Source organism: Pelobates fuscus, chromosome 10 (genome assembly GCF_036172605.1).
Source record: "Pelobates fuscus isolate aPelFus1 chromosome 10, aPelFus1.pri, whole genome shotgun sequence".
NCBI classification, from domain to species: domain Eukaryota; kingdom Metazoa; phylum Chordata; class Amphibia; order Anura; family Pelobatidae; genus Pelobates; species Pelobates fuscus.
Genome location: NC_086326.1, coordinates 100,912,092 through 100,931,412, shown reverse-complemented (window position 1 = coordinate 100,931,412; position 19,321 = coordinate 100,912,092). Strand labels below are relative to the sequence as shown.

At 40.0% G+C, this 19,321-nt stretch overlaps 1 protein-coding gene across 1 annotated transcript in view; it reads left to right on the top strand.

The window, feature by feature from the left end:
• TMEM72 (transmembrane protein 72) overlaps window positions 1-19,321 on the top strand; it is a 64,820-nt gene that overhangs the window by 21,657 nt on the left and 23,842 nt on the right. The gene's annotated exons all lie outside the window — the stretch shown is intronic.

Genomic DNA, 19,321 nt, shown 5'->3' with positions numbered 1-19,321 from the left:
CCAGCCATTCATCAATTAAGCTACAGTTAACCATAGCTTCTGGGAGATTAACGAACAGCACACTCACTTGCGGGTGGTCCGGCTGTTCGACAGTTCGAAGTCCCACTTCGAACCACTTTGGAAATTCGAAGTGCTAACTCCAAATGCCGAAGAGGGCACAAACAGTGTCCCTGAACACAATACATCCCAGGGGCCATAGTCACAGGGTAGGAGGCTGGCAAACAGGCCCCTCCAAAAACCAGTGGCAAGGTCACTTTCGCCACAATATCTGGTATTCTTTACTTCAAAAAGTAAGTCTCAATACTTGGATGAATGTACTTATCTAAAAAAACATGTCATATTATAATGGTCACCACAAAAAGCAGAGTAATTGTCAATCAAATTAGAGCATTGTGACTCATATACAGCTATGGCTGAAGCAACCTATTGAAACACTGCCCATATAGTATGCTTCACTGTACAGTATTCACACTTTATATGTCTTAGTGTTACTATTATCAGCATTTGGCTGTGATTTTTTTTGCGCTCCCCTCCATCATTGGAGCTAGTTGTGCTAGTAGGAAGTATAGGTCCTGCCACTGCCCAGGATATAGGTAACTTGTGCACAAGATTTAGTAAATTGTGGACACAGGTTAACTATATCGTACCCATGATTTATCTTGTGCACAGGATTAAGTATCTCCTGGTCACAGTCTACTAAATCATGTGTATATGATTTAAAGAATAAAATTGTGGAGGTCACCTTGGGAACTCTGTACATATGCACCTAACATTTGTTTTGACTTTACGTTAATTTTGCTACAACAATTTGCAATGCCTATAATAAAAAGCAATTCATTTACAAGTGATCTAAACCACATGTAAAATCAGCATGGTGTCCTACATCTGTTTCTTTGGACTACAACTGGTGCATGCCATATGCAGCATTATCGTTTGGCAGCTACGTTGTCTTTTTTGCCCCAAAAGGGTTGGCAATACAATGGGTTACAATAGATCATCGTTTCCTTGGAGGAGAATAATAGAGAGAAATCTATTACATGTTTTTGAAGTTGATAAACTCTGCAGGTGTCTAATCCTACAGATCTTACAGAATCACAAGAGTACTCAGAACTGGCACTGATATTTATTTAATACTATAAGATACATTATTTTATTTTGATGGTGATGGGGTGGGAAAATTACATTTATATAGTCATAGAAGGATTTAATTATTGAAGAGGTTGACCTTAGTAAAGCAGGAAATGGTTAGAAAAAACTAGGTTGTAGGGAAAAAAAACTCAGAGAAAGTAACATGCTAAGATAATAAATTGGGAGATGCATGAAAATTACATAACTGTTTCTAATGATGAAAGTGGATGGCAAAATTAAATATATAGGCCCCAACATCCACAAAACAAAATCTTAATAGTGTAATACTATGAGTGTTATTCACGGTGAATGCAAAGTGAATTTCAAATTTAAAGGAATATTATAGGGTCAGGAACACAAACATGTATTTCTGGCCCTATAGGGTTAAAACCACATCTAGCCCCCTCTGGTTCAACCTTGCCTCCCTAAATATAGTAAAATCGTACTTGTATTCAAGTCTGCAGCTGTTCCCTCTGTCCCTGATCTGCCTGCTTGGTTGACATCATCAGAAGTGTTAACAAAAGCCAATCAAAATGCTTTCCTATATGATTGGCTCAGCCTGTCAAGGAGGCAGATCAGGGGCAGAGACAACACAAGCCAAACACAGCTCTGGCCATTCATCATCTCCCCATAGAGATACATTTAATCAATGCATCTCTATAAGGAAAGTTCAGTGTCCCCAGAGGCAGTGCAGCACTGCCTCAGGAAGCAACTCTAGTAGCCGTCTTAGGAGTGGCCAGTGAAGTTATCGCTGGGCTGTAATTTAAACACTGCATTTTCTCTGAAAAGACAGTGTTTACTGCAAAAAGCATGAAGGGAATGAATCTACTCACCAGAACGAATACAATAAGCTGTAGTTGTTCTGGTGACTATAGTGTCCCTTTAAGTAGCCAAACTGGAAAAATTCTCTAAGTCAGCTATGCTTTCAGTTTGGCTGCCCTGTCTTTAAATTTTAAATTCACTTTGAATTCACTTTAAAATTCTTATTTTAGTGAATATCCCTGTATATAATTGAAGTGCTATATGGTAGTTGAATTCATTGCTGTTGCTTATCTGTTTCAGAAGATTCCACTTAAAGAAGCATGTATTCCTAATGTTAGCATGTACTGCACTTTTTTATTTATTATTATTTATTATTGCGATTTATAAAGCGCCAACAGATTCCTCAGCGCTGTACAATTAGTGGAGAAACGTACAATATACACAGACAAATACAAGAGGTAAGAGTTAGATTATTTCCCCAACCCCCACCAGCATTTAGAAAAAAAAAGTACAGTATATTCCCCCCCTCTCCATTGCTGGTCTCAACCAGTTCATTGGTGGAGCTAGCACACATGCTGCCAATCAGTATCTCCTTATAGAGATGCATTGACTCAGTGCATCTATGTGGAGGAACATTCGGTGTCTGCATGCGTTGTGTGGAGATGTTGAACATCGCTACTGTCCTCTTTGAAAGACCGCAACCAGAAAGCACCTCTAGTGGCCATCATAGTGACTGCCACTAGAGGTGGACAGAGGAGGCAATGAAAACACTGCCATTTCTCATAAAATGCAATGATTACACTACTGAGACTGCAAGGATAGTCTCTTTGCCTTAGAACCACTACTTTAAGCTATAGTGGTTCTGATGCTTAGAGTGTCCCTTATAAGAACATCAAATAAATTAATGACATATAAAGCTGCACGAAGTGTAAAAGTAATTAAGTTATATTTTTATTAGTAAAAAATAATAAAAAGGCTGCGCTTACGATAAAAACAGACACAGTGTAAAGTCCAAAGGGAGGAAAAGTCCAACTGGTGTGTCCTTACAGGAGGTCTTTGCTGGTGGTGTCCTCTACCAATGTAGTAGTTCCTCTCATATGAAAGACAGAAGGGAAGAGATGGACAACCAATAGTGTAGTACGCACAATACTGATGTGGATAGAAATAATAATAATAGTTGAGAACTCACATTTACCAGAGCTACTGTCCTAGCTCTGGAATAAAGCGCATACAGCGGTATAATCCCCGCTTATGGGATTTAAATGGGTTCCTCTCTGTGTTCTTGGTGTCCAATTAAACCAAGAGCAGACCGACTGCTCTGTGTAGACAGCTTTGGTGGATTGATCCCCACCTAGGATTTCTTTAAAATGCAGGAAACTTCCAGGGTTTTTATCAAGGTGTAATAAAACCAGTAAAGATTAAAAAGCCAGGGTAAAATAATTAAGTTTCTATAAAAAAAGATATTTTGGCACAAACAAATGTCCAAAAAATACTTTAATATATTATAAAAACACAAATATAAATATCCATAACGCGTTTCGTCAGAGACTTTTTCAAATGGATTAACAAAAATTACCTGGCTAATAGGTATTATATAGGAGCATAACTGGTTTAAATTTGGCGCCAAAAGTTGGTCTGACCAATCAGAAATAAGAACATATTAAAAAGCTTTAAAACGTGTGTTTAAAATAATCATATGTAGTTTATAATAGTATAACTTATTCCTGATATTTCTGAAGAAAAACGAGGGCAGGAAAGTATAGATTTAATCCTTTTAAGATAGTCATGTGACAAGGTACTTCCGCATTTCGGAAGTTTTAGCCGCAATGTCTTATGGGAGTTGTAGTTTAATTTTGCTGCGACCTGTGGCCACATAAAAACACCTCAAATAGTATATTTATAATTAGTAGCAGTGGCTCTCTTGTCAATTTAAAGGTTAAAATAATAAAACGAGGGTTTAAAATAGTTTAATCTAAGGATTGAAAATAGGACATGTGACAAATCGGTACTTCCGCAAAACGGAAGTTAAACCGAACTGACTCATGGGAAATGTAGTTATAATCCCAGAGACTGGGATTATAACTACATTTCCCATGAGTCAGTTCGGTTTAACTTCCGTTTTGCGGAAGTACCGATTTGTCACATGTCCTATTTTCAATCCTTAGATTAAACTATTTTAAACCCTCGTTTTATTATTTTAACCTTTAAATTGACAAGAGAGCCACTGCTACTAATTATAAATATACTATTTGAGGTGTTTTTATGCGGCCACAGGTCGCAGCAAAATTAAACTACAACTCCCATAAGACATTGCGGCTAAAACTTCCGAAATGCGGAAGTACCTTGTCACATGACTATCTTAAAAGGATTAAATCTATACTTTCCTGCCCTCGTTTTTCTTCAGAAATATCAGGAATAAGTTATACTATTATAAACTACATATGATTATTTTAAACACACGTTTTAAAGCTTTTTAATATGTTCTTATTTCTGATTGGTCAGACCAACTTTTGGCGCCAAATTTAAACCAGTTATGCTCCTATATAATACCTATTAGCCAGGTAATTTTTGTTAATCCATTTGAAAAAGTCTCTGACGAAACGCGTTATGGATATTTATATTTGTGTTTTTATAATATATTAAAGTATTTTTTGGACATTTGTTTGTGCCAAAATATCTTTTTTTATAGAAACTTAATTATTTTACCCTGGCTTTTTAATCTTTACTGGTTTTATTACACCTTGATAAAAACCCTGGAAGTTTCCTGCATTTTAAAGAAATCCTAGGTGGGGATCAATCCACCAAAGCTGTCTACACAGAGCAGTCGGTCTGCTCTTGGTTTAATTGGACACCAAGAACACAGAGAGGAACCCATTTAAATCCCATAAGCGGGGATTATACCGCTGTATGCGCTTTATTCCAGAGCTAGGACAGTAGCTCTGGTAAATGTGAGTTCTCAACTATTATTATTATTTCTATCCACATCAGTATTGTGCGTACTACACTATTGGTTGTCCATCTCTTCCCTTCTGTCTTTCATATGAGAGGAACTACTACATTGGTAGAGGACACCACCAGCAAAGACCTCCTGTAAGGACACACCAGTTGGACTTTTCCTCCCTTTGGACTTTACACTGTGTCTGTTTTTATCGTAAGCGCAGCCTTTTTATTATTTTTTACTTATCTAGCTCTAAAGGGTTTGAGGGATCCCCTTTTAATAGGTTGCTGCTTTTTAGTTACCTAGCGCTGTCTCATTTTTATTTATTTTTGTTATATTTTTATTACCCTGAATCAGGGATAGGCAACCTTCGGCTCTCCAGATGTTGTGGACTACATCCCCCATAATGCTCTTACACACATAATGCTGGCAAAGCATCATGGGAGGTGTAGTCCAAAACATCTGCAGAGCCGAAGGTTGCCTATCCCTGCTCTGAATGGATCCAAAAATATGACTTATGTATTTGTTTTATGACAAATGAATGCAGTTGTAATAATGCAAAATTAGCAACATGCTGACAATATAACAGCAGTGATGAATATGGACAGCAAACATTTAATTTATTAAACTAAATGTATAAGGAAAATTGTGTATTGAGTTATGTGTGTATTTCTTAACCCCTTTGCTATCACGATTGTTCTGGTTTAACAATATTAACGTATTTTTAATTTGAATTTTTTTTTGGAGTATAGATGAGTTTAAAGAATAATACAAAACTGCAATTATATTAACATATGCAATTTTAATAGAAAAATAGTTTCTAATTAAAATGTGCTTACTGTATGGGAGGAGGAAATATGTGCTTGTTGTTTGACAGAATGAAGCTTTAGTAGAGAAATTAGATCTAACATTTAAAATGACTATCAGCTTCATACTTTTAACAGATTGACCAAAATCAAAGGTAGATGAGATCTGGTGGGCTAAATTTAATTTGGCTTTGCAAACTTTAAGTAAAAACCTACATAGAAGGTTTTTTAAAAAAAAATGATAGCATCTTTATGAAATGCTCATGTTGACTGTGTTGGAATTTCACTGACATTCCAACCCTGTCAAAAGATATACTGAGACGAAGTAGGACTACTTTGTCTAAGTATACCAGAAAATATTAATGGAATCAGGTGTTTTCTAGAATACAAATTAACATAGTATAGTATAATACAGTAAAAATATAATGGCGCTAAATAGAATTGCACTCACGCGATATTGAGATACTAATGCACAACAGGTACCATCCCCAATATTTGGAGGACTCATACCATTCCCCTTGTCTCCAATCTGCTTTCTCCATAGGCAGTGGCTCACTGGGGGAGGGGGAAAGGGGGCATGGCACCCCCTACATCATGCAGTGATGTACCTCCAACTGAAATTGAAGTCGGGAGCACTGCATCTCCCTACACAAGCTGCAGCAGCATTGTCACATCCTTTTCCCATGTGTGTGGGGATCAGTCTGTGTGTGTGTGTGGGAGGGTTAATTTGTGTGACACACACAGACTGATCCCCACACACACAGACTGACCCCCCCCTCCCACACCCATACACACAGACTGACCCACCTCAATCTGTGTGTGGGGGGGTGGGGGAGGGTGGAATCAGTATGTGTGTGTGTAGTATGGGTCAGTCTGTGTGTGGGTCAGTCTGTGTGTGGGGGTTCAGTCTGTGTGTGTGTGGGGGGGGGGTCAATCTGTGTATGCCAGTCTGTGTGTGTGTGTGGGGGGGGGGGCAGTCTGTGTGTGTGGGGGGGGGGGTGGGAGATCAGTCTGTGTATGTATGGGGGAGCAGTGTGTGTGTATGCAGTGCCGGTGCTAGGATTTTTGACTACACAGGCGAAGATGCATTTTGACGCCCCCCCCCCCCCCCCCAAAAAAAATAAATAAACAATGCATCTTCACCTCTGTGTCTCGTAGCCCCCTTTTGAATTTCTTACCCCCATTAGTGTTGCATATCCACTCTCTTGAATGTCTTACCCCTTTGGCCCCTTTGTGCCTTACACCCCCCTTTAGTGTGTCTCCTACAACCCCTCTTATGTATTTCTTACTTCCCCGCCAGCCCCTTTCTGTCTCTTTCTTCCCCCCAGCCCCTATCTATCTCTTTTCTCCCACATAGACATAGATACAGGCAAAAATACATACATGCACAAATACACAAACACACAGACACACAACCATACAAGCACACAGACATAATTATTCAGGCACACAGTCACAAAGATATACAGACACACACAGTCATAAAAGGCACACAATCAAACAAACACAGTCATACAATCTACACATACAGGTACATTGTCGTACAAACACAGACATACATTCATACACAGGCACAAAGAAATACAGACACATACATAAAGAAACATAGAGATAGGCATATAGAGACATACATACACAATGATACAGAGACATACATACACAGACAAACAAAGAACCCTGCACACTGATACCGTGTAAATGCTCCGGCCATCCACAGTGGTGGATGCTCCGTGTCAGGCGGACGTCGCTGGATCCACCAGTAAAGTCTTCAAAAGGAATAAACGCAGGCAACACTCCAATAGTAAGGATGGTATATTTACTGGTAGGTGAACCACCCCATAGAAAGTGTGACGTTTCAGCTCATGCAATAAGGATCTGCTCAGCCAAAACGTTGCACTTTCTATGGGGTGGTTCACCTATCAATAAATATACCATCCTTACTATTGGAGTGTTGCCTGCGTTTATTCCTTTTGAATACATACACAGACAGCCATACAGAGACATACAGACTGTATATCTCTGTATGACGGTCTGTGTATGTACACAGGATGGCTAAAAGATAGATCCCCATCTGTCGTGCAACTTCAACAATGCTTTGAAAGCTGGGGCTCTACCGATTCCCCATGCTTGCAGGATTGTATTTAGCACGGAGCAGTATTTGTGTGTTTGACTGTAAGCATGTGTTTGTATGGAGTATGTTTGTATGATTGTAGGGGTGTGTTTGTATGTTGTGTTTGCGTTTGAATGCAAGCATGCATTTATGTGTAGTGTTGATTTTTGAACGCAGGTGTGTTTATATATAATTTTGGTGTCTTATACAGAGGTGTGTTTGTATGTAGTGTTCACATTTGAATGCAGGGGTTTGTTTGTATGTTGTGTTGACGTTTGCATGCAGGTGTTTATTTGTGTGTAGTGTTGGTGTTTGAATGCTGAGATATATGCACATATACACATACACTGACACACACGCACACACTGTGATACACATACACAAAGATACACATACTGACACACATTCAGATACACATATACACAAACTGATGCACATTCAGATAGACAGACGCACAGATACACACAAACACACACACAGATAAACACATACACAATGATAGACATACACAAACACACACTAACAGACAAACACACACACTGACAGACAGACATATACACACAGACACACTGACAGACAGACATATACACACACAGACACACTGACAGACAGACACATACACACACTGACAGACAGACATATACACACTGACAGACAGACACACTTACATATACACACTGACAGACATATACACACAGAGACACACTGACAGACAGACATATACACACACTGACAGACAGACATATACACACAGAGACACACTGACAGACAGACATATACACACACTGACACACAGACAGACATACATATACACACACTGACAGACAGACAGACATATACACACACACAGACAGACATACATATACACACACACAGACATACATACATATACACACACACACAGACACACTGACAGACAGACATATACACACACAGACAGACATATACACACACACTGACAGACACGTTCAGGAGGGTGGCTTACCTGGGATCCAAAGTGCTGCCTGAGGTAGTTGGGAGTTGGAGGAGCTGGTCCTGCCCAGCCCCCCTCCTCTCTGCCTTCTCTTGCTCTTGCTGCTCGAGTCTTCTTGGGAGGACTTCCTCCCATGCTGGCGAGAAGGTGGCCGGCGGCAGCTCCGCCCCTGCTGGGCGCCAGCCGCGCTGTGTGCTACAGAGGGAGCAGGGATATGACGTGTCATATCCCCGCCCCCTCCACACAGTCCGCGGCGCTGCATTTGGCGCTCGGCCACGCTACAAGAAGTGACCGGCAGGAGAGGGGAGCTGTGCGCTTCCCTCCTGCCGGTCACCCGGACTTTTGCGCCCCCGGGCCGGTGCGCCCTAAGGCGGCCGCCTGTGCCACCTTATGGACGCGCCGGCCCTGTGTGTATGGGTCAGTCTGTGGGTTTGTATGGGTCAGTCTGGGTTTGTATGGGTCAGTCTCTGTGAGTGCATGAGCTCCAAGAGAGATACTTTGTTTTCCTAACTCTATAGAATTCCTTTAAATTTGTTTATCCTTAATTGTAACCTAGTATGTAATCAAAACTTAGGGAGCCTGGTCAGAATAATTCTGATCCCTAAAAATATACAGGTCACTATAGATTAGTCTATAAATATTCTGGCTCCTGAAAGCTACCTTGTATGAAGTGAAACGCCATGGAGAAGCCTCACACATCCTGCTAGACCTTAACATTTGGGGAGTTAGCAAAGGTGGGCTAGTTACAAACGAGAGAGGTGACACACCGACACAAATACATACTCCCAGACAAACACATATAGATACATACATGCTTCATTCCCAAACAAACAAAAACACACATATACTCCACAACAAATGCACAAATACACATTCATACACAAAGATGCATACTACTACATACACAAACACCTGTTTTTCTCCAATATATAGACATGGCTAAATATTAAATATTTGGAATCCTGTGCTACTAGCAGGGTCTAACAGGGTGGACCAAATCCAGCAGAAATGAGGGAATTCTGATCGCATTGGCAATTCTCATATTTTCAAAGTAGAGGATTTGGAATGTTGCCAAAACAACCAGGAAAAGTAGATTGCTAGAATAGCTTATAACGAAGTCTTGCATTTTTAGGATAACAATGTTGCAGGAAAGGAAGCAACGTGGGTTTTCAAGGTGTGGTGAAGGAAGGCTGTTAACAGTGTAATTAATATGATTTACTAAATAAGTAAGTTTTCAATATTTTTTTTTTCAAGTAGTGGAGACTAGGTTAGAGCCTAAAGAAGCAGTAACTCACAAAGCAGCCTATTGCATCTGGATTACAATGCCCAGATCGGGGAGGGCTGGGGGTCCTACATGGAACTATCCAGATTGTAACTACAAGCATAGCAAGTTTATTATTTAACAAGTACTACTAACTTGTCATTAACTTATATAAGTCAGTGATTTAGGGTTGTATCCTTCTGATCTCCTGACTTGGACGACTGACTAGATTGAAAGCCAGCTGGCAATATTTGACTGCCAGACAGGCCTGCTTAAAGCTGTTCAACATAGAATAATGGACTTTTAATTAGTTTGTAATGTGTTCCTAGTGGGACACATGTCTATCACATATAGCATTACCAATAGTTCAAATATATTCCAAGCAATAAACGTTCTAACACCTGCCGGACAAAACAATATCTCCTTAATATTAAATAAAGTTTGTGCTGCAAAGTGCTATCATCTGATATAGTTTATATTTCATCATGCAATACCTAATTGGCTTATATTTAGATCTTCAGTCATGCTAATCAGAGTGATGAAAGAAATTTGACTAAGCACTCGGGTGTGAAATATCTACTATATAAACTCTGACCTCATTTCGAGCAGAAATCTATGTGACTATATTTAGGAATTGAATCGTGAAAACATACATTAGGAATTGATGACAGAACGGAGTAAGGGAATGCCACAGATAGATATTATAATATTTTGTTTAACACAGACAATTATATGTAAATGACAAAAAATAATTAAATTAATATAATGACATTAATTTAGGAAATCGAAGAATATCTGTAGTACAGGAAACTGTAGGCATCGGTAAAATAAAGAGCTTCCTAAATGTTTTGTGTATATGTCAGTGCTAAAGTAAAATATAATAGACATATACTGCATTTTGCGAAGTGTTATACCCTATTAGTTTGCACTATGAAATGGAGCCAATGTTTGAAACCAATTCTTCCTCTTGCTTGTTGTCAGGATTACTAGTTGATCCAGCACATAGAATTGTGTCACACAGATGGCTAATAGGTAACGTATTACCGGGCCTTATAATGGCCAGACTAACGTACCAAATAATAGTCAGGACACTTGCCGAGGTCAGGGGATACAGAAAGAGACACAACGATAAGGGAAAGCCAGAAGTCAGGGATACCAGAATACAGGGAAGTCAAAATCAAAGCCAAAGTCAAAAACCAGAAGAAACTTGAATCAGGAACGCGCTCTCGGACAACCACAAGGTAAACCACAACAGGGCACTGAGCAGGATGAGAAATGGGCCTAAATACCCCTCCTTTGGATCTCATAGGCTGTAATCGGCCTCTGACCTCAAAGGCAGTTACCAGGTTTTCATTTGCATAATTGCTGCTCAGCACAAACCCTCCTGTGGATTTGATTGCTGCTCGGTACAACTTTTCCTATCAGGACAGTACATGTCAATAATCACATTTTTATATGCGGATGAATATGTGACACTTGTATGATTGAAACAATCAGTCTTTAATGGGAAATTAGACAAAATATATTCCCCACAGTAAAATACAGTATTTCTTATAGCAGATATTCAAAACCTAGAACTTCATATCATTAAGAACCCAACAAAACACTATTAAAATGTAATCCATGACAGAGAGGTTTACTGACAATTAATACTTTTAAGCATAGCGACAGGCCTTGTAAAGTGACCCTGGTCCAGGTTTGTTTTGGGCCTTCTCCCCACTAGTGAAAGGCTGGCAAAAAGAGAGATCCTTAACTGTTGTACAACTTCCACAATACTTTGTTAGCTTGGGGTATACCATTTGTCCGACCTTGCATGGCTGTATTTGTGAGCATTGTTTGTGCATGTGAATGTCAACATGTTTTGTATAGATTATGTATAAATGTAGTTGTATATCTCTTTGTACTATTGGTGTTTTAATTTAGTGGTGTGTATGTTGTTTGAATGCAGAGTTGATTTGGTGTGTAGTGTTGACGCTTTAAGGCCGGGATGTATGAACATATACACATACAGGTTAGCACTTGCACAGATAGGTTAGTACTTGCTGATTAACAGACTTGCTCTGTTGTAGTTAAAATTAGGCTATCACTATGTTTGTATGTAATGTTGGCGTTTGAAAGCAGAGGTGCGTTTGTATATAGAGTTGGTGGTTTAATGCTGGGCTGTATGGACATATACACATGCACTGCCACACATTCTGATAGTGATACACATACACATTGACCCATACACAGATACACAAGCATTGTGACAGAGATTTACATACACACTGACACACACACAGATACATTGGCACACACACAATCCCACACATTTTGACACAGACATACATGCACATTGACACGCAGAAGTACACACACATTCTGGCATAGATACTCATACTCACTGACCCACACACAGATACACACATTTTGACACATATACACATACATACTGACAACCACACAGATACACACATTGGAAAAAACAGACACAAACCATAATTTACATATTATAGCCACCCCCTGCTTCCATAACTTTTGTATGCAGGAGTCCTTGGGGTCCAGATCTGGTTACTTGTTGAGGCTGGTGGGAGTCTGGTTGAGTCTCCCCCCCTCCCCCCCCCCCCCTCCTTCCACCCCACTTACTTGTTCCTCCTGGTCTCTTGGTAGAGCACAAATCACGCACTTTAGAACATTGTAATTACACTCTTCTTTTTCTGAGACACCTGTCTGGATGTCCTCTGCTCCACACGGGAATACTATGAATTTCATGAATTAATGCATTTGCCCAGTAACTAGGAACTAGGACTTGTCAAGACTGGGGATCACTAACAGTTATTCACTCTTATTTAGAAGCAGGGAAGATGGGGTTAGTGGTCTCATAGATTTCATTTATGACAGCACATCTGTCACTGTGCCATCACTGTGTGATGTTGTAGAAAGGGACCCTGCTCCAGATCCTTACCATAGAGCCATCTAAAAAGCAAAACACTAAAACTGCAAGTCAATTTAATGACAATTTTAGTTCAATTAAAGGATTGAATCCAACATGCTCAAATTAAAACAATAACGAAATTGACCAGAAATCACATTTTAATTTTCTTATAAATCATAGATTCCATCCTGCTCTATGAATTATTGTATTTTGTGTGTGTAACAATATATATTAAACAGATAACGTACTAGCTTGCACGACAGTTAGCTCCCATTTAGGTCTTAGACATAATTTAGCTCATGTATGCCACTGCAGACAGAATTTATATCATTTGTAAATCAGACTTGCATATGCCATCCCCACGGGCAGTTTAGAGCCAAGGGCAACGTAGGATACCTCTGAATGTGAGCCACAGCAACCCCAAATTGCAGTTCCTCTTTGGTCCTCATCATTGAGAGATGCAAATTTAGTTGGCCCTAGATCTGACTTATGAATAGTGAAGCAATCTCTTTAGGTTTTCTCCAACATTGGTTTCCTGTAAACACAGAAAGAACATTGCAAAGGTCAAGTCCTGTCACATTTTCCCAGAGTTTAGAGATTGACTTGAAGGCTAAATCCAGAAAAGCTTGGAATTTGCCAAATGTCCCTAATTCTTGGGACAGCAAACTACTTAAAGTGCAAATGTGTTTTAGGTTAAATTTAGTCAATAACCATCTAAATGAAAATATTACCAGATGAAGCATTACGAAATACGGACACATATCCATCCATTCATTTCTGAACTTAAACTAGTTAGTTAGATCTCAGCGGTTCCATGACACTCTACTGCAAACTATGGGCAAATTCATCACATGCTCTGTAGGCTGTAGCTCACTAGTCTTTCCTCTGAAGTGGAGTTACGTACCTATATTTTACTGGACAACTCTCGGCTCTGGAGTTAAATTTAGGTCACATATCTCCCAAATACCTGCTCTCATATATGGGTTTTTCATTACATGAGGTGAGTCTCCTCAGGTTGGAAACTGTCCCAGCCCAATTCTATTAAATATTGAATGTGATACTTCCAAAGAAGGTATATTAAGAAAAACATGGTAAATAGAGAAATGACCAATAGTCTTGAAAATAGAGGATTTGAGGGAAAGTTAGCAAAGAGGGTCGGAGTTCACAACTAAATCAGAATAACAAAATATTCCACTCAATAGCATTAAAATATACGTATGCAGTGTGTACGAGATGTTTGTGGGAAGAAAGACATTAATGGGAGCTGACACAAACTTGGAATATTATTCTCTCCATTGCTTTCTCACTCAGAGCATGTCAGTGAAGTCCACTGAGGCCTGACAGCCGCTGGGATTTTTCACTTGGTGGTCTACTGCCCCCCCGCCAGACATTACATACCCTTCCCCAAAAACTTCTCTCCCACTTTTGTTTAATGTGCGGTTGTTTTCATTCTCCGCTTCCCAAATTATATCCCTATTTTACTGCTCAGGGTTATCATATTACACTGTTTCAGAAAGTGGTAGAAAGTTTGAACGCTGCTTCAAACTTTAGCCTACTGCCCAGCTCACAATGTGAGTTATGTCGCTGGGTAATTTTTCCCAGCAGTGAATGGGTTAAGAAGCATTTATAAGTCGTTATTGTTATCGCGTGATGTAAATGTACACTGTTTATGTACTTATGTTTTTGTCACTGATTAGAATGCTGCTGCATGTTGCATATTATTGAAATTACTTTTCTACTTTACACTTCTGCCCGGCCATGTCATATAATGTCTGCATGTAGTCATTGGGGTTTACTCGCTGAATACCAAATTGTAATGGATTAAAATTGTAATGCAAAATTTAGGCTAAAATTATCAAAACAATGATCAAGGTATGAAAACAAGGGATTTGGACAATATTTCCAACTCGGCTCTTGTTGTCTACATTTTGCAATTTGGTTTACAGGTCACTGCAATTCAGTGTTTACTGAATAAGGCCCCCTCTAGATTCCGTGATATCCCTGGTGTTAGGAAAAGTAAAAGAGCAGGGGTACCCGACAGGTAGTTCTGGTTCTATAAATCCTGTTGGCTACCTCTCATTCAGAGGCCATCTGCCTGACCGCTACAACTGCATGAGCACATCTGTCTAATTCATAGGGTTAAAAACATTGCTATCAAATACACGCAAGACCGGATTAAGAGACTTGGAGCCCTTTGGATAGTATAGGCCCTGTGGCATCTTTAATATAGCCTTGCATACAGTCATATATATGTGTATCAAGTTTCTACATATTTGGACCCAAGAAATAATTAACCATGTTTGTTCCAAAAATATATTTTATTATTATTATTATTATTATTATTATTATTATTATATTTATACAAGATATATCTTCCACTGATAAAATATGGTTAAGCATTCTGGGCAGTTTGGCATTTAAAGGGTTATAAAGCTGCAGTCGATCTTTGCAACCTTTGCTATTACAAAGGGATTGCCATGTGTTTTTTGACTGCTTGTTTAGGTATAATTCCACTTTAATCTCTGCATTAGCCATTCATTTGTCTTCAAAGCATTTCAGCACTTACATGCCCTCACGTCATAAAATCCCTCACCTCCTTAAATTCCAGTAATACTAGTTGTCAATAAAGTCACATGTGGATTTAATGGCTGGAAGTAAGGTTATTTCCTTATCTAGGGTCCTAGGTTGGTGTCTTAGCGATGGTGTTTTTATATACCCTTAAAACAATACCTTGTTTCTTGGAGAAAGCTACACTATATGGACTTATGCTGCCATCCGCTGGTGACAAGTAATACTACATGGCCATGAAACAATTCTGTAACATGCTGCAAATATCCCTGTAAGACCTGGTGGGTAAGGGTATTATTGAGCATTGGTTAAATATCTAGTACATGTTACTTGTAGATAAATGGCTATACTATGCTTTTTTATAGGTATTAATCAAACTAATATATACAAGACCAGTTATGACACAAAGTAAACACATCTTTAGCCAACACTATAAGCTTGTTTGAGCAGGGTCCTCATTAACCTATTGTTCCTGTAACATTTTGTTATTGTCTCATTTACTTATAAATCTCTTCCTTTATAATATTGTTTATCGCTATGGAATAAGTTGGCCCTATATAAGTGCAGATAGTAATAATAGGGGGGCCCAAGGGGGCTATAAGCGTTTACTGTAAATATTAAATGTTTCGCTGAATCTACACATTTAAATAGAAATCAAAATATTCATTGCGCAAATAATGTCCCAGTAGATCACAAAGAAACTATTGACTTTAAGAGGTCTTTAAGACATCCAAATATTATAATCATGAATTATTAATTGTAAATTTACCCCCCTTTAGTATTATTATAAAGCGCTGCGGAATTAGTTGGCGCTATATAAATACCAATAATAAAAATAATAATAAGTATTTGTATTTGGATTTATATAGCACAAACAGAGCTTTAAAATGTTAGAATAGGGAGAGGGGGGGGGCGGGGTCTGACGTCCAAGATGGCCGGACGTGTCTTCAACTAGCTCCTGCAAAATTCGAGCCATATCTCAGAATATGAGGCTTTAATCCTGTAAAAACTAAGTTAGAGACTCATAGCAAACCAATACTACCACTGGTGGTTCAATTCCAGCTTCAACAAAATTAATCTGTTTGAAGAAGACCTTGTCCGGCACTGCGGCCTAGCGAGACTGACAGCCTGAAGGTGGAGAGAGGCGGAGGACGATCTCCCGCCTTGTAGTGCGCATGTCATTGCAACCCCTGGGCTCTGGGGCCCCACTACCCCCCCCCCCCCCCCCCGGACTGGTGGGGGTCATCCTGGTCCTCACAGGGAGCACTTACCTGCTTGCAATGCTTGCAACACGGGCACTGCCCTTAACTGAGTATAAGACTGCGTGGTGGGACCAAAATGGCAGCCGCACAGCAGCAGCAGCCCCACATCCAAAACAGCCCAGCAGGCCAGTCATGGAGGGAAATCTTCAATGCCAAATTTAACGTGATCTGCCAAGCATTCTGGCAAAGGATCAACAACAGGCAGCTCGCCAAAGCCGCGGCCACCATACCACCGACCCTGCCAATCACTGCGGTACACAAGCCTACATCTGGACAGAGGATCCATGCGGATCAATGCCTACCTCACCGACCACCTACCCACAGGGATCGTCGCGCTCTGGAGCCCCGCAGGTCTATAGTTTACCCACCGGGAAGGGTGAAAAGCTTGGACGTGGGGCACCTGAGCCCATCAAGACCCGAGCTGGAGGAGGTGTTAAGTTGTGGCACTGCGGACCGGACTCTGTACTCCTGCATAAAGCCAAGCTACATCCTCATCGGGGTGTCAGGGTGCGAAGCAGATCAGTTACTGATACAGAGACTACCTTCCTGCTGTGGCCCATATGTGGGGTTGGTTGACTACTGGGTACCACTGATGCCAGCTATTTCAGCACTCCAGACATTTCAGACCCATGATGAGAAACAAGCTCTTGTTTTATTTGTATGCCATACTAGCACCTTTCTCTTCCGTGTAGTGCCTAATGGCATCACTGGTACTCCACATAACAGCTAATATAGTGAGCTACTTCCCCAACCATTCTCTAATACCTACTGACACATACAATATCTTGTCCTCTCACTAATGTACTACGCGCTATATACAAGTGGTAAGGTGCCCGTACAGCCGATTGCGACCCAGTGGTTCTCATAATATGTAACTCCTAAGTCTATACGCTGCGCGGTGCTTATTTGTCTAGTTTCAGTACTCCTAACAAGCAGATATTACGTTTTTTTCAGTTATGTTAGCCAGCATGTTTTAAAAAGATCCAGACCTGTGAGTAGAATGTATTAACCCGTAATGTCAATGCTTTAGCACTGTTTTAAAATTGTTGTCTCGCTGCGGTTCCAGCCCAAGAGCAGCCTGCTCAGACCCACTAAGCGATAGGCAAATGTATAAGATGCTGTAGGGTATTAGGCTACTAAAGCAAGCGTGTTAGACTCCTGTCTCCTACTTATTATAACTCTTGAAGCTACTACGCACGTCATGTCAATTTACTTCTTGCCAATCTCATCTCTTGCTATAGTTAAACGTATTTACTAATCTTCTGACTTACTCAGCGATATTCTAACTATTAAAAAATGTGCAGTTTTACTCTTATGTCACAGATTGTCAGCTTTGAAAGGTCTGTAACTGTTATTGTGGCATTGCAGATATGTTTGTACCTCCCTTTGCACAATAAAAATAAAGAATATATAAAAAAAGAATATGGGGGGGAGAGCTGGGCTATGGAAGCAAGGGAAACAGGGAGGAAACTAAGATGAAAAGTTCAGAATTAATTTGTGAGTTACAATGGTTTTAATTACTGAGTGTTAAATAGAACCAGATGCTTCAAAATCACCTCCCTGTACCCACCTGCTGAATTGGCCTGTTTACTAAACTAAAAAATAACTGCTAGAATGGCACCATGGGGCCTGTTTAATAGCTGGGGGGCATTGATCTCTTGGCCTGTTCACTGTCCACCCCCTGCAATGGCCCCGTGGCCAGCGAGTGGAGGGTATGTACTAAAATAAACAGGGAGGACACCTTTTGTACCCCCTCCCTGATCCATAACAAGCATGGAGGGGATTAGTCAGCTATTATAATATAAGGAGTGGAGAATCCTAGTGTCCTCACTGGTGCTCACCCATTGGCGGTGGGTGAAGGCCCTAATTATAATATTCAAGTAGGTAGACCAAGTCTCTAACTAAATAATAGGGTGTAGACATGCTATTGTCAACCTGCCCAAATAATTGCATGTCAACTTTTTATGTACGGTGACTATGGGTCGCCAATCTCCCAGCCACACCCCCAATAAAGTGACCTTACCTACTCCCCTCACCCTAATAATAGTTAAGGCAATAAGACTAATACCTCTAAAAATAAAAAAATATATATAATTACCCATTAAATGTCTTCTTTTTTTCTATTTTCTTTTCTTCAGCCATAAAAAGGCCAATAGTATATCCTGCCCCCATTGTTAGTAGAGCTCCAACTGCTGTCCATGGGTGGGGCTGTGGTGGGACACTAGGTTCACTCCTTGAATATTGTAATTTAGACTGCATCCACCACCAATTGTTGGGGAAAGCTGGTCACTTGGTCCCCACTCCCTTACATTACATAAGAATCCTCCCACTTATTTTATTAAATGGCCCGCACACAGTCAATGAATCAAGCATGGCAACAAAAGTTAGAGGATCCAGGATCAGACTCCACACCTCATTATTAAACTCAGCGCCTGTTTAACACAAACTTATGTATTTTTGTTTCTCAAACTTCCTCTCTCTTCCTGACTAACAGAACACTGTGTTTTATAAGAAATTAAATTGATCTTATTGAAATGCTTGCAACCGATTAATCAATGTCAGTATAGTGATTATTCAGTCTGTACCAGAGCATCTCCTG